The sequence below is a fragment of the Protopterus annectens genome, chromosome 2.part2 (genome assembly GCF_019279795.1).
Source record: "Protopterus annectens isolate FY-2018-M chromosome 2.part2, PAN1.0, whole genome shotgun sequence".
In the NCBI taxonomy this organism is placed as follows: domain Eukaryota; kingdom Metazoa; phylum Chordata; order Ceratodontiformes; family Protopteridae; genus Protopterus; species Protopterus annectens.
This window is the reverse complement of record NC_056730.1, coordinates 354896478-354912780: the sequence shown is the minus strand read 5'-3', so window position 1 is coordinate 354912780 and position 16303 is coordinate 354896478. Positions and strand designations below refer to the sequence as shown.

At 39.7% G+C, this 16303-nt stretch overlaps 1 protein-coding gene across 1 annotated transcript in view; it reads left to right on the top strand.

The window, feature by feature from the left end:
• The window catches only part of ITGA2 (integrin subunit alpha 2), a 2089078-nt gene that overhangs the window by 963487 nt on the left and 1109288 nt on the right, over positions 1-16303 (top strand). The gene's annotated exons all lie outside the window — the stretch shown is intronic.

Here is a 16303-nt window from a genome sequence, read left to right as displayed (position 1 = left end):
AAAACAGTACACATACACATCATACTAATGTATTTGATCACGAAGGTAGCATATGATGGATAGCCAACCACTCATTTCCTTCGTACTGGTCTGGTCTTCAAAACAAGTCTTAATGGTATACAATCATTCAAACCATGCCCTGCATTTGCTCTCAACCTAATGATCCACTGAGCTTCCATTTCTTCCATTCTTAATCTCATATCCCCTCCTCGCTTGTTACCATAATTCATTCCTATAACTGAGAAACCAAAACTATGTGTACTATCAGTGTTGGCAACATGTTTTGCTAACGCATTAAACATGCTTCTCTTGCCTATATGATAAACATGTTCCCTAATCCTATCTTTTAGCATTGTCAGTCTTCCCAACATAAAATTTACTGCACACCCTACATACAGCTAAGTATATCACAGGCATACTAGTACAGGTAGCCTTGATCTTAAAGTTAAATTGTTCTCCTGTATCTGGGTGCAAAAAGATGGAACTATCATTTATATATGGACAAAAGGAACACTTCCTACAGAGTGTATAACTGGTATATTAGTATCCCTTGCACCGCAAAGGCGTCTCTTCAAGGACCTTTTTATTTCTGAAACTAAACTGAGGTGTTGAATCAAAAAAATTTCTGACTTGCTCACTAGTCATTAGAATGTCCCAGTTTTTCCTAATAATACTAGTATAATGGCTAATATTCCTTGAATAGTAGAATGACACTCTCAAGTTGTTATTATATCTCCTCAGCTTATAAACTACTGTCATCCTGTGTCCGTTCAGAGAAATAAGGTTTAGCTCTTTTACTTCTCATATTTACCACCTTCTCTACATTCTTCTCTGTCATATCTATATCATACCCTCTATGCACCAACTCAGTACTAGTGGTAGCAAGCTGTTGTTGAAAGTCTTGTTCACTCACATTGAGTCTAGAATTTGGACCACATTCCTAAAAATATACTGTGGATGCATACTTTCTCTGCTGAGCAGATGATTTAATCTGCATTATTTTCTGTAGAGTCTGGTCCCAAGCAAGTTCTTATCATCCCTAAAAATGGTCACATCTAGGAAATCAACATTCATATGAGACCATTTCACAGTGAATGGCAAAAAATAAGTAGATCTATTCAAGGAGTTAACAAACTCCATCAAGGTCTCAGGGGTGCCATCCCATAATATAAAGAGGTTGTCTACAAATCTTCTAAACACTAGAACTTGTTTGTTAAAAGGATCTCCTACTAAGTACTCACTCTCTCAAGTGGCCATCACTGCATTTGCGTAGCTGTTCGCACATGAGGTGCCCATCGCTACACCATTAACTTGCCATTAGATGGATTCTGTAAACATAAACACATTGTTCTCCAAAACCAGGCATAGTAGTTCCCTCATTTGTGTTGTCTTAATGATATTACAGCCCAAATCAGGTTCCATAAACTTAATAGCAAAATCTATGCCCAGATTATTGGGAATTGTGCTGAATAGCGAGACCACATCAAGTGTAACCAATAACACTTGGTTCCCCAGATTATTCTCCATAGTGTATGCATACAGATCCCTGAGGAAGTGTTCCGTGTCCCTCAGTATATATTTAGATTTATCTATATGAGGTTTCAAGCTCTTTTCTATGTAAATCGATATGGGCTCAGTGCACCAATTAGCCCCTGCTACTATTGGTCTCATTGGGGGGGTTGGGTTATTATCTTTGTGCACTTTCTGCAGTCCCTGATTTATGGGTATAGAGGGATATGGCACTGTAAAATACTGACAAAGGCCATCATCTATCATTCCCACACAATTCAACCTCCTAATTTCAAACCCTACCTTCGTGATCATTTCATTAACATTCTTTTGTGTAATCAAAGTATAAAAGTCCTTATCACTCAACATTAGATGTATGGCATGATCATACTTATCCCTATCTAAGACCACTATTTGGCCACACTTATCGGCCGTCTGAATCATAACTGAAGTATTCTTCTGTAAATCACAAAGTGCAGAATGTTGTGCTTTTGACAAATTAAAGTGCTTAAACCTCTGCCTATTAAAATGCTGTTTGTAATACAAATCATATACATCATTAATACACATTTGTTCAAATACCTGAATCAAAGGGTTCTGTTTAGGAATAAATGCACTCAGTTTCTTAAAACAGATCTGACTAACATTCACATTATCACAACCAAAAGTTAATTTGAGCATCAGGTTGCGAGTAAATTGTTTAATGTCTAAAACAATTTCAGAAAGATCTGAGTCAGTGCTAGGTATAAACGACAGTCCTTGGTTCAGTACAAAAGTCTCATCCTCTGTTAAATTATGCATAGATAAATTTAGCACTAAGTCTTGGCATTTTGAAAAGCTTTCTTCATGGTATAAGGGCTCACCACTGTGTTTCCGCTTGTTGCATATTAGGCTCCTGCCTCTCTGCTGCCCTCCTCTTCTAGTAATAGACCTCTCCCTCATCGGCAGTGGAAAAACAAGGGTTTGAGGGCAAGAAATCCATAAAAAAAGACTCCAGGTTTGCACTGTTCACCAGGGAATCTCTCTCCTCCTCCCGGTGAACCTGTGCCACAGTGATGACCATTTTATGTCGAGCACCTGATGTCTTTTCTTGTTCATCCTGTGGCATTATGGCATTACCATTTCTAAATTCAATTTTGATACTCTCGCATCCTGATTGGTCATCACCCCAGCAGTTACATTCTTGACACTAGCAGAATTATCAGTATAGTGTGGCCATGTAAAACCTTACCTGCCGCAAAGTCTCATTTGTCTCTGTTTAGTTTCTTCAGTTATCTGCAACACTTTCCTGGAATAAACATTCACACTCTCTAACATCTCACACATGTATTTATCTAAGATATTAGCACTGAAATGTTGGTAACGATCTGAATGCTTACTTTTGATCAAATTTAGCACCAAAGCAATTTCTCTATCAGAGGAAGCAATTAACAGTTTCCAATATCCCATACTAGTATTAATATTAAGTTTCTTCCATTCACTAAGCAGGTGTGGTTCACAATTCACTTGTGAGGGCATTTTTAACACCCTCAAGTCCCTCGGTATGATCCCCTCCTTCAGACATACCTCCATGTGAAACTTCTGATATTGTAGTCTCTTCAGTCTAAATATCTCCTTCTCCAATGCAAACAGACAGCTACTAAGTGCAATAAAATCTACACTTTGTGTTTGTTCCACCTTCTCCTCCAAAACACCATCAAGCAATGGATTTACTTGCTCATTTACCTTCGACAAAAAATGTTCAGTGCTAGATACAGTCCAGTCAGTAACAGAAGGGGAGTTATAGTCCAATTCAATATTTTCAGACCCAGCAGCCATCTCCTTGGTTATTGTGACAAATTGCAAGTAAACAACTGAAAAAACAACAGCCACTACTCCCCAGGTGCCTTCGTTGCAGAAAAGCAAGAATCCTGTAACAAAAATCCAACAAGGGCAAAGCTCCAAGTTCACGAACAGTCTTTTAATAAAAACACGCAAGCGCTTTCACCAAATGTTTCTTCAAGTGTAACATAAAAACTAAGTACCTAAGGCACCATATTTAACTATTAACCTAAGGTCACATGACTCAATGAATTCCAACTTAAAGATACACATCCTGGAATCCATTCAAAAATATAAAAAAAAAATATATATATAAGGTTAATACAACAAATATCTATAAAAATATATATATATGAAACATACATCATTCTAAGGACAAATACGCATATAATTGATCACAAAAATAGCATAAAAATAAAAATAAAAAACATAAATATATGTATGTTTATGGAAGTATATAAAACAATACACATACACATCATACTAATGTATTTGATCACGAAGGTAGCATATGATGGATAGCCAACCACTCATTTCCTTCGTAGTGATCTGGCCTTTAAAACACATCTTAATGGTATACAATGTCACTCTCTAAAGCCAAAAACACAGCGTCCATGGGAATGGACAACATCCCAGGCTGCGTCTTACACAAACTCCAAAATGAGCTTGCCCCCCACCTAAACTCCATGTTCAATTAGCCTCACCACTAGCTTTGTGCCCACTGAATGGTGCACAGCCATGGTTATCCCACTCCACAAAGGGTGAGCCACCACAGACCCCAAGAAAAATTGACCTGTTAGTCTGACAAGCCTGGTCTGCAAAGCCATGGAACGTATCATCATGGAACCCATAAACAAAGACATTGGTAACCTTGAAACTTTTGATGCTACCAAATTCAGATTTGTAAAGGGTCGATCTTGTCTCCTAAACCTGGTAGACTTTTTTGAAACAGTTACCAAGGCCATAGACGAAGGCAAAGTGGTTCACACAGCCTACCTGGACCTCGCTAAAGCCTTTGATACTATCCCCCATTCAGGAATCATAGATAAACTCACCAACCTTAACATAAACCCTTACATCACGAGATGGGTGGCCAACAGGCTCATGGACAGGACCCACACAGTGAGAGTTGCAGACTCCAGATCCAACTCCAAACCAGTGACAAGTGGAGTGACCTAGGGTTCAGTCTTGGGACCTCTCCTGTTCGGTATATACTTCTCCGAAGTGCAAGCGAACACTGAGGGTCTATGGCTAACCAAGTTTGCAGATGACTGAAAACTGGGTGCCATAATTGATTCCCCTACCGACTTAGACATCCTGCAAAAGGGCCTCACCGAGACAGATACCTGGTGCCAAAACCATGGCCTCAAACTAAATGCCAAAAAGTGCATTGTCATCCCCTTTGTTAAAAACATGGCACCCATGAATTACCAAATAGGGGGAAGTCCACCTAACATAGAAAATGTGATAAGAGACCTTGGGACCCAAGTGTATAGTAACCTCTCCTTTAAAAAAAACATAGCCGCAGTGGTCAGAAAATCTTTCTCCGTGGCCCACCTAATCACAAAATGGTTCGCATCTAGAAAAAAGGAAGTCATTGTCTCCCTCTTCTCATCACTTATCAGACCCCTCATTGAGTACAATTCCCCATTTGGAATGTACCTAGCAAGATATCTGCAACAACTGGAGAGGCCCCAAAAGTACCTCAACAAGAGGATTGCTGGTCTCAAACAGCTGTCCTATGCCGACCGGCTCAAGAAACTCCAACTGTACTTGGTTGCATGCCGCTTGCTCCAAGGATATCTCTGTCTGACATACAAAGCTATGTCAAACCCGGAATTAATGGACATGCTCCACTTAAAAAAATCCCAATTGCCCCAAGCTAAACACTCTAGGGACCTAAACCTCACCACATCAATAAATAGGACATGCTGGAGAGATAGATTCTTGACCTAGAGACTTCCAGTGTGCTGGAACAAAATTCCTATCTACATCAAGCAGAGCTCATCATTAGCACTCAAGAAAAACCTTGATGAGTGGATGGGTAATAGGAAGTTCACCCCTGGAATCACATCTATGGCTCTGCTTGATAGAGGGGCAGGAATTTAATCTGCATGAGTGGCAAAAGCTAAGACACTTTTGGCTAGGCTTAGTTATGTCCTCGGGCTGATAGCCTAGTACCTACCTATGAACCTATGAACAATAATTCAAACCATGCCCTGCATTTGCTCTCAGCCTAATGATCCACTGAGCTTCCATTTCTTCTGTTCTTAATCTCATATCCCCTCCTCGCTTGTTATCATAATTCATTCCTATAACTGAGAAACCAAAACTATGTGTACTATCGGTGTTGGCAACATGTTTCACTAATGCATTAAACATGCTTCTCTTGCCTATATGATAAACATGTTCCCTAATCCTATCTTTTAGCATTGTCAGTCTTCCCGACATAAAATTTACTGCATACCTTACGTACAGCTAAGTCTATCACATGCATACTAGTACAGGTAGCCTTGATCTTAAAGTTAAATCATTCTCCTGTATCTGGATGCAAAAAGATGGAACTATCATTTATATATGGACAAAAGGAACACTTCCTACAGAGTGTATAACTGGTATATTAGTATCCCTTGCACCGCAAAGGTGTCTCTTCAAGGACCTTTTATTTCTGAAAATAAACTGAGATGTTGAATCCAAAAATTTTCTGACTTGCTCACTAGCTATTAGAATGTCCCAGTTCTTCCTAATAATACTAGTATAATGGCTAATATTCCTTGAATAGCAGAATGACACTCTTTAAGTTATTATATCTCCTCAGCTTATTACTACTGTCATCCTGTGTCCGTTCAGAGAAATAAGGTTTAGCTCTTTTACTTCTCATATTTACCACCTTCTCTGCATTCTTCTCTATCATATCTATATCATACCCTCAATGCACCAACTCAGTACTAGTGGTATCAAGCTGTTGTTGAAAGTCTTGTTCACTCACATTGAGTCTGAAAGCTCTATATAGCTGATGCTCAGCAGAGAAAGTAAGCATCCACAGTATATTTTTAGGAATGTGGTCCTGTTTTGAAGGCCAGACCACTACAAAGGAAATGAGTGGTTGGCTATCCATCATATTGCTACCTTCGTGATCAAATACATTAATATGATGTGTATGTGCATTGTTTTATATAATTCCATAAACATACATATAGTTATGTTTTTTATTTTTATTTTTCTGCTATTTTTGTGACCAAATGTATATGTATTTGTCCTTATAATGATGTATGTTTCATATATATATATTTATAGATATATATTTGTTGTATTAACCTTATATATATATATATATATATATATATATATATATATATATATATATATATATATTATGTTTTTGAATGGATTCCAGGATGTGTATCTTTAATTTGGAATTCATTGTGTCATGTGACCTTAGGTTAATAGTTAAATATGGTGCCATGGGTACTTAGTTTTTATGTTACACCTGAAGAAGCATTTGGTGAAAGCGCTTGTGTGTTTTTATTAAAAGACTGTTCGTGAACCTGGAGCTTTCCCTGCGCTGTTTTTTTGTTATATAATTTTTATTTATAGGCATTATTGACTTGGGAAGGTGTTAAAATAAAATGGTGTTGTATTAAAATGCATTTTCTGAAGAATATAATTGAAATGTACTCTTTGCAAATGTAATTGTTAATAAATACATGTAATTAATGAGTAAATGTTGTTGTTGTTGTCTTTCGGCTTTTCCCGGTTAGGGGTCGCCACAGCGGAACTCCGGCCCGCTAATGATTGGCAGTAGATTTTCACGAACGCCGAGGTGCCAGCTCGACGTTAAACCTTCAGCAAAGACACGCCCATTGATGCATGTCTTTCAAACGCCCACCCAACCGTGGGGAGGACATGCAGACTCCACATAGAAGGCACTCCCTGCACTCCAGCCGAGAATCGAATGGGATAACCTCTTGCTGTGAGGTAACAACGCTACCACTGCACCACCGCGGCAGTTAATTAATGAGTAAATGTAATGGGTTAATATCACAAAACCACCACTGAAATTGTACATCTTATGTTTGGGAGTCATGCTGTAATAATCCAGTTCACCTTCTTCCATGCTTTGAGCATTAGTTTAGAACAGGGATTTGAGGAGTATTAGAGGGGTAAAAGTTTAATATAGTGATTGCACAGGAGAATACATAATGAAATCATCTTGGTAAGAGAGTTACACTCAAAATGTAATTAATAACAGTTTTGTAAAGTTTGATGGTTGGTACTATGCAAAGAGATGCACTTGAGCTGATGCCAGTTAGCTGGAGATGCACTATGGTAATCCTTTAGGGTTGGATCCCCATCCCGACAATCTCCATAGGACATTTTCTTCAGAAGTTCATTAATGAAGAATGAATGCATCACATAAATGGAGCAAAATGTTAGAAGAAAGCTCTAAAATGTACCACAGAGCATACAGAAACTCTTGGCTTCTGCGGTCGCCCAGACCCACAGCTTAATTTCGTTATTTCCTCTAGAGTTATTGTAGTACAATCTTGGCCATAATCCACTATAATTTCATATATTTGGCCACACCCCAGTGTCCCACTTCGGATATCTGAAAAGGTGGCAACTTTTCTCAGGCTAAAGACACACTCAGTACCTGCTGAGTAAGCCTGAAGCCTTCATTATTTTATAGTACTTTTTTCCATGCATCAAGATTTTTAAGATTACAGCAGAATGAGAAAAAAACATAAATCTCAAAAAAAACAATTGCATACAAATCTAGGACATCTCACTCTCCTCCTTCAAGAATAAAATATGTCATCTTAAATTTTTATTTTCTTGACAAAAACATTTTATGTGGTCATCCTAGACTTTACTGAATGTTTACACAAAATCACTCATCTGACTATTGACATTAAAAACATCATGCTTGTTTACCACTTGTGAAAGCGAAGAATACCTTTTATAGACTTCAGCTGCACATCTGGTGTCATGAAAGTTCACAGTAGTGTAAACAGTCTCACTTTAATGGTCAACATTAATCCATATATTCCCAAATGACTTTGAAGGTTGTAAACTCACAAGGCAATAGTATGAATATCTGAAATTTTAAAGTCTGGGGAAATCAACACAGGAAAAATATATTGAATTAAAGCAGAATTGCAAGGCAACAATTCTATGAAAAGCACCATGACATAATTGCAATACACTTTTATAAATTCATACCTTTTGCTGTTTTTCCAGTTTAGCACTGTACTCTCATCTAGAAAGGCTGAAATGTTCTGCTTGCAGTAATTTAATGAAACAACATATTTTCAGTACAGGAAAGAATTCTTGACTCTGGTAATTTTGCTTAAAGATTTAATTTTATTTTATGAGGTTCAACTGTAAAAGGTTTTAGTGACAAATTGTTGAGCCTCAAAATGTTAAATCTTTTAAAGCAGTTTCTATTCTGTGGTTTCTTAAGCATGCAGTTATGAGTACCCATCCTGATTTTATGAACTTGTTAATCACTGGTATGCTTGCTAGTCTGCTGTGCCTAGTTCTGCTGAAAATTTCTGGCTAATAAGATGACCTAGGCTTAAAATGTTGCACTTTTCAACAAGTCCAGCTTATTGGCTGATGTCGGCAGTTCATTAACAGCACAGGACTGAAGAGTGCTGACATTTACAAGGACAAAGTAAGAAGTGTGCATATATAGATGCATGCTTGTCGACTCAGTGAATATGTTTATATTTGCATGTGTGTGTGTGTGTGTGTGTGTGTGTGCGTGTGTGCGTGTGTGCGTGTGTGCGTGTGTGTGTGTGTGTGTGTGTGTGTGTGTGTGTGTGTGTGTGTTTGTCTGTCTGTCTGTACTTGGGGGGATTGCTGCTGAACACAAGAATATTATGTAACCAAAACTGTTGATTTCCCATTCCAATAGATTCCAGGATCCAAGTCTGTAGCCCTGACAATCTAAAAAGGAGACTGTCCTGTGGGAATTGTGAGGTGTCAGTTTTATTTTGTACCTTGTACTAGCTGGTCTATACATGCGAACGCTGGATCATGCATACAGATGAATAGTATATGCATATTAAAGGCAACAGCACACAGCTACAAAAATTTAATATGAGGAGTTAACTGGGAGATGAACCTTAGACTCAGGCAAGATTTAGTGAGTGCATTTGGATGCTGTTGACATATGGCCTCTGAGTTAGGGTTTGGAACACAGTCAGGATTATGGCTATTGTGCATCCTGGAGTTCTGCCTATCTATCAAACCCTCACTGCTCACTAAATCTTGCACTAAGTTGCTGCTAAGATTGCTTTAATACTCTGCTTTTCACATAGACTGACATTTCCCCATAAACTGTTTGTTGTAAAGGTGTGTAGGACATCAGTTAGTTGTCTGTGCCATCAAAATCTGCTTTAGCAAAGCAAACTGTTTAAAGTGGAATTTAAAATTGTGATGTCTGTTGGGGCAGTGGCAAAGAAGGGGTACTGTCCCCAGACAGGAGACTTTGTCTCCCGTTGCTGAAGTATTTAGCTCTAAGATTATTACACCTCAAGGAAAGGGAAATCTCCTCTGGACCAACATCCTTAATATAATGTGCATGTCACACATGCCTTTGTCAACCTAGTGGCTGTCATTCAAAAGCATTTCTGCCTGTTCAAGTGAAGATTGTCTACTGTGACCAGTTAGTTCATTAAGCGTTACTTTCAGACTATCAGAGCAGCTTACACTATCAGCCTCCTAAATTTGTTTAATTTCAGAGGCATGGTTATGTCTAGCCTTGTCAATTGTCATCACACCTAATCACAACAGTTAGACGATAAAGGTATCGTGTAAGGTAAGCTTTGCTGTTGAATGAGTACAATAATGGCTGTATTTCCACAAAGGCTGCTAGATTAGTTTATTTGCTCATCAGTAAAGTTCTATGCTGTAGCATCTGGTCAGCAGTGCAGTTAAATATGAACCCTTGGATTCAGAAAGATTTTTTGCATCACAGTAAGTAATTTTGCTTCATGAGTGGCCACACACAGGCTGTGGGCAGTTCAGAGAAACATTGACTGTGAGCTGGGTAGATCGAGAAAATCTGCAATCTGCCTAGCATGCTCATGGCAGTATTATTAAAATGAATATCTCTACAGATGCAAATGATGGTAAACAATATGGTGGAATGATTCAGAGATGTACATGTACAGCAACTTGAGGCACATGCTCAAGAATTAATGACTACAGAAGAATCTAGGAGTTACAAGAGGTGCATTGTGGAACGATGGTTAGGATAGGAGCAGCATTAACAAATCTGCATATGCAACAGGTTTCACTCACAGCTGGTAGATATGGTGTTACTTGTCATCACCCTCAGTCCCTCTGAGGCTGTTGCACATCATCATCTCCCTTCTCCAAAGTATGTCATCTGTCTGTGCGTAAAATTTCATGCCCTCCGTGGCAGTAAAATTGTGGACTGCTACCATGTTGGTACAGTCACCATGCCAAAGCTGGTTGAGCTATATCACTCTGATTTGTGAGCCTGTGGGATGCATGGAGTACATATCTCAGTGGATACCAAGGTATATGTGGCTTTGCAAATACTGACTACAAGGACCTTTTAGCAACTAAAACGGGGCTCAGTAGATGTGTCCCAGGCATTTTCCTCAAGAACACTATACCACTTCCTTAATGCTGTGCTGCAGAATCTAGTGGAGCATATGTGTTTTCCATGTTCCGCAGAAATGAGAGGCCACACCATGCAAGTCATTTACTGCATATCCAATTTCCCTGAGGTAATAGGGCCATAGACTGCACCCACACTGCAATAAAGTCTTCATTTGAGAAAAAAAGAATAAGATATATTAAGTGCAGGAGGTTCCATTCCATCAACTGAAGATGGTCTGTAATGCACAAGTTGTAATATTCAGTGTATTTGCAAGCCACCCAGCATTTACCCATGGCTCCCTAATGCGGCATATGTGACACTTACATTGGCAGTTTTACCCAGGGACATTTTATTGACAATGGCAGATGTATCCTAGGGCCACAATTGATAACAACTATCAGAAATCTTTTGACCATGACAGAATGCAGGTGCAGCTATGCCCTGTCACAAACCGATATCATCAATGAATGACAGTCTGACCTTGAAGGCCCTCTTCCACTGTCTGGATATATCTGTAGATGTCCTGCAGTATGATACTGGCACGTCTAGTAGGGCATTTTTATCTTGAGTAGTATTACTTAAACATAACTTCATCCAAGTAGTTGCAGCAGGACTTATACATTCAGGACAAAGAAGTCCCACACCAGGCAGCAGAGAAAGATACTGATGAGGAACCTGTGGAGAATCTGGCTGCAGGTGAGTATTGTACCAGGTGAAGGTAGATGCAGCATGAAGTAGCACTGGTTATGAGTCAGTGGCTGGTTCATAACTATGGGACAGATAAATAAGTGACACATGCAAACCTTCTCTCAGGCTCTGCTCTTCATGTATAGAGTGGTCATACTGTGTATCAGACACAGGCTACCCAAGCAACAGACTACAGAGGGCAGGGAACAGTTATCAGTATTTGCACAGGTGATGAGGGTCACAGTGTCAAGTATCATCAGTATGACTAATATGTGTGTGCTGGTATTGTTGAAAATAATTTGGTACTTTGGGTGTCAGATATTGGAAGGGGGAGACTAGGGTGCAGTGGGCAGGGAAGGGATTTTATCGTCATTGTTTTTTGTGTGTGTGTGTGTGTGTGTGTGTGTGTGTGTGTGTGTGTGTGTGTGTGTGTGGACATGCCCCAGATGATGCAGAAATAAGGTTAGATGTTACAGACAAGTCCAGAGCACCTCAAGGAGCAGTAAATGGACACCATGCATGCCCCCATCTGCTGGAGACCACTGTCCTGTCATGGTCACAGCCACTATCCCCAAATTGTCTAGACAAAGGACTGCTGTGTGATTGTGAGATTACCTGTGTTGTGTGTCAGTGTAGCATGAGTTCCGTGCATTCTTGGACATCTACATCTTATGCTTCTCTTCTCCACACTGTATGGTTGAGTGGAAGTGGTGGCACTATGTGTGCTTGCACATGGCTACCCCCTTCCATACTAGCAATCACCAATGGAGACAGAGGTGGAGCAGGCTGTATGAACTGTGTCTGCCATGATGCCTGTGTACACAGGGAGACTTGAGTAATGCAATCTGCATCTGCTACATGTTCATGATTTCACACATGTGAGGCATGCACCCAAACGTCACCATACACACCTACCATCTCAATAATGGCTATGGTGTTGTTTGCCTGTCCTTGTTTGATGGCCTTGCCCATTTTCTAGGTCACAGACATTGAGACAGCTGGTGGAGGACAGTATCAATGTCATGTACAACTACTAACACAATGCCTGCCTCTGTCATCTCCATGCACAACAGAGCTTGCATCAACCAAGGGGGACTGCACCATAGGGGAGACATCCCTTCCCAAGTAGACCTGTCTGCAACTTCCTGTACTTCTTTGTCATCCTGTGTGTCTTGATTGAGTTCCATAGGCACAGAGGCCATGTCTTCTGACTGGACTGGGGATCTGGAATTCACATTCCCTGTAGCCAGCACTGACACCACAATACTCTGTCCATGCTAAAATTTGGCTGCCAGCATTGTCAGGGTCTAATTATTCTCTAGCATCAGGCAGTGGCATATCCAAGGAGGAGGAAACAGATAAAACATTAGCTGTAAACACACCAAAGGAAAATATCCACAATAAATAAGACCAATCACCTTTACTTGAATCCCAGTCAATGAATACCACTAATATCTATAGCGGTAGGACTTCATAATAGCTAACCTACCTTGTAATGGTGGTCTTTGTGTCTGAAGCCCTGGTACTCCTATGAACAAAAGTGATATTACATTTAATCTGAACTACACAACAAACTTACCCCATATGCAGATAACTGTCCACTTAAAGATATAAACAGCTGGATCATTTCCAACTAATATTCTAGGAGGATAGTCAAGCTCAGCTCCAATATCCAAGACTACACTGTGGCCTTAAGATGATGGCATCTCCATGCAGAGAGGCCATGAATCCACCGTCTCTGATAAATGTGGATCAGTCGACAGGCTACCTTCCATTACCCTTATCTCCTGTGCCAGGTGGGTAGCACAAGCTTTTTGAAGCACCAGTCATTTTGGTGGCAAGGCACCAGACTTGCTAATAATTTCTGCATTGGCTAATGCCGAGGCACAGTTGTGGAAAGATTAGTGAGATATCTCATGGCTGATCGTTTGCCAACCATGGATGCAGAGGGCCTGCGTTAAGATCCCATTGCCTGCATGGCAGACCTTGCATTTACTTTAGTTTCCTTTTCTTGGTATCCTGCTATGTAATGAAAAGGAAAATGTATTTGAGGATAAGCACACTGGTGCTGCAGGCAGGTTTCAGTAAGATATCCCTGTGCACCTTAACACACACACACACACACACACACACACACACACACACACACACACACACACACACATATGTTGCATACTGGTGGACAGCGTCTTACTGACAATACCAATAGTACAACAGCCAAGAGGTACACAGCATTTACCCTGGTAAAACTGTTGTTTACAAGCACAGCGTTAGTCTTGCCCACAAATTCCACAGCATATCTACTTGTATCTGTACACACACACATCAGTAATGCTACCTGTGTGCTCCCTTTTCTGGTAGCACACTGTAGCATAGGACCAGCATTTAGTGGTACTACACCAATATATATAACTTTTCTAATGTAGTAGTATGTAGTCATTAGATATTCTGCTTTATATATAATGTATGTGGGTCTTAAACATATGTTTATTCCTCTCTCCCTCCTACCATTATAGTATTTATTATTTATTTATTGACATTTGTTGACTGGGACAGGAGCCCATTTTCAGTGGAGGCCCGGGGAGGAAAGTTCTACAAATACATTATGATTGCACAGTTTTTTACAAGAATTTACAGAAGTTGCAGTACAATACAGTACAATATAACAAAATGACAAACAGACTAATTAATTGTGGGAAGTTACAATATCAGACAGGAAAGCAGTAATTTGCAAGATACACACACACACACACACACACACACGCACACACGCACGCACGCACGCACGCACACACACACACACACACACACACACACACACACACACACACACACACACACACACACACACACACACACACACACACGCATACTTTTTTTTTTTTTTGAAAATATTGAAATAGCTTGAAAGTTAAGAAATGAAAAGATCACTGGGTAGTTTCTGGTTGAAAGAATTAATAAAGGGAAAGAAAAATCACTAGTGGGGTAGTTTTAAAGGGCTGAGGGGTTAGAATGATGGTCAAGATTAGTGAGATTTATAGTGAGAACACAGTTGTTTAACTTATATATCAAAAAGAGTTTCTTACTGGTTTTGATGGGTAAAGATTGGGGTAAACTAGAGGAACACTCAAGGATAGGAAACCACCATCTGTTGATAAGTCATTTTCTTTCTCTCCATTTATATTTGAATTTTATGCAGCAATTGCCATGGCTGTGCCAGTAGTCTCGCTTCAGTCTTCATTTTTCTAGCAATCCTAACCATCCTTTGCAGGTATCCCACCTGTAACCTGGCCTGCCTCCATGTAAAGTGTAGTGAGGGTCCACCTCTGCCACCCCTTGTGGTGCTTACTGGATGGGTGTGCAATTATTTCTTCTAGTGGCACTGCCAGGGATCAGGAATATGTTGCACTCAGACAGTTAGTAGAGGTGGTAGGAAATATGATAGGCCAGCAACTGAAAGCCCATGTCATCCTCCTAGAAGAGGTTCTCTTGCAGCTAACAGAATTGCAGGGTATAACAACAGCAGTGTGTTACATAAGGTCGTACCATACCTCTCAACCTCTTAGTGCAAGAAATACAGACAAAGCCTAAAATAATGGTGGGACAAGGCCCAAAAATAGAGACAGATTTTAAATATTTCTCTTAAAAACTCTTAGAATAACAGAATTTGTGTTAGCATGCATTTCCTGAAGAAACAAAGTCCAAACTTCAAATGTATGTCATTATTTAGTGGCTTCAGTTCTCAGTGATTTGTCAGAAAACCATAATTGTTATGAGGAACAGACTACAAATATAAGGCATAAATCTGGACATTCAATAAAAATCTGTACAGTTGAGAGCTATTGGCCATAGCCATCCTAACACCCATTGTGGTGCTCCAGTCTGTTGTGTATCACTCACCTCCGCTGTGTGTTGTTTAATCCTCCCCATCACCAGTGTTCTCTCTTTGTGTGCCTGTAATTCCATTGTCTCTCTGGCCCCTTGCTGTTTCAGCTTCAGCTGTTAGTCTTTGACTCTGTTTTGTGTTTATACAGATCTGTTTGATAACATCGTGTTATCAAAACATCAAGTATAATAATAGGGAGACCATAACATCGTATTATCACATCATCTAAAACACATACCACAGTCATGCTAAACAAGTTTATGATCCCAGGGCAAGTATAGCATGTTTTACAGCACTGAATTTAAATGTTCCTGCAATGCTGACTGCATCGTCATAAATGCAATCATTCTTCTGTGGCATGCAAAAGTTTTTTTTTTTGGTTTAGGTTTTCATCCTAAATTACATTTTTTTAAACTCCTGCTGAACGCAGAAGTATAGTGAGCACACTTGATAAAGACATGCCTTAATGATCTGAACAGAACATACTGATGTAATTACAGGGACAACAAAGATTGTCAGTGATTTGGTAAATAACTGTAGGAGTGAATTTGACCAGTTGGCATAATAGTTAAGGTTTACACCTTCCACGCACAAGGTACAAGGTTTGAGTCTGACTTCTGGCCAGTGCTCCTCCCAACTCTGAAAAGCTTGCTGAGTGTTTCCATCTCAAACTCACCTGAGAAAGGAGCTGTGAGCAGCAGCACAGGATCTACATGGTGCCATATAGGGGAAAGAGTTGTATAAACCACCCATTTTGTGAT